We start from the raw sequence: 1365 nt of genomic DNA on the forward strand, positions 1-1365 counted from the left end.
GCAGGCTTCTTCCGTGGCCCCTGCCCCAATGGGGACCCCAGCTCTGGCCCGAGGGACTCCACCGCGCTCCACGCTGGAGGCCACGCGGGCTAGCTGTGCCGTTCCTCCCTCGAGAGGAGCAGCCTTCTGGCGACTTGGGGCCACGAGCACGGCCTCCAGGCAGGAGGATTGCAAACTGGTGCTGGGCTGCGCGTGGCCCGATGGAGGGGCTGGGACAAGCCCCGGCTCTGGCCGCAGGCGGGGTGGCCGGCTGTTGGCCTCGTGCGGGTAAGGCTGGAGAGCAGGAGTCAGGACTCCTGGGTGCTGCTGCTGACTCTGAGCTGTAAACCGCAGGTAATAAACCCCTCCCTGCCCGGGCTGGAGCTAATTGCATCCAGGATCCTCGTTTCAAGGGGCTGGGGGAGGCAGCCCAATCTTCATAATGACACCTTACAGCAGAGATCTGTCCTGAGCCACCTACGTGGCTTGTTGTTTTGGTGCTAATTGCTGGGTTTGAGCTGGGGCAGTTACACCTTGTTCCTGCTGCACGCCAAGGTGACACTGTCCTCCGCCGTGCCCCTGAGGAGCCCTTTTAGTTTGTGAAAGGGGGAAACGCAGCCAAGCGTTTGCATTTGGGAACAAACCAAAAAGCCCAGCCGGTGCCCAAAGGGTCTGCGAGGGGCTCTTGGCCAGGAGGCGCTGGCGTGCGCTGCCACCTGCCACAGGACTTGCCCCGTGCTACCTTACGAGATCGTCCTTGAGTCCGAGGGGCAGGGAGCAGTACGTCCCAGGAAGTTCTGGGGTAAAGCACTTGAAGGACGTGGCTTGGTTTTTACCACCGATGCCATTTTGACCTGCTTCGGTGTCGCCAGCAATTGCTCTGATTCAGCAACGTGTTCCTGCACAAGCGTACGTATTCATCTCGAATAGATTTCACGTTCCAGGTCAAATGAGCTAAATCCCTTCCAGATCATATTGACTGAGCACAACTCGGTCATCCCAAAACCCGCATTGACCGAGCGGGCAGAACTCAATCATTTTCAACATCATGTACAGCGCGACAGCCGGCGAGCATCCTCCGTCCCAGCCTCTCACCCGGGGCTTCAGATGCTCCCAAATCCAGTGGCAGGCATCCTACGTGCAGGCTCAAGCCCAGCGGTCTTGGGGTTCGGACACCCCCAGATACTCCAGGCAAGCATCGTCCATCCCAGACTCTCAAGACTGGGACTTCGGATCCTTCCTTCGCTTGATCTTAGCCCACGAGAGGCCGAGAAGCGATACTTAAGCAGGCGCTTAACCCGTAGCAATGCCCAGGTGCATAAAGGCAGACGCTGCGATCCCCACGGCAGCACCGCGGCTCTCTCTGTACGTTGATTTAACGACGCT

Source organism: Alligator sinensis, unplaced genomic scaffold (genome assembly GCF_000455745.1).
Source record: "Alligator sinensis unplaced genomic scaffold, ASM45574v1 scaffold337_1, whole genome shotgun sequence".
NCBI lineage: Eukaryota > Metazoa > Chordata > Crocodylia > Alligatoridae > Alligator > Alligator sinensis.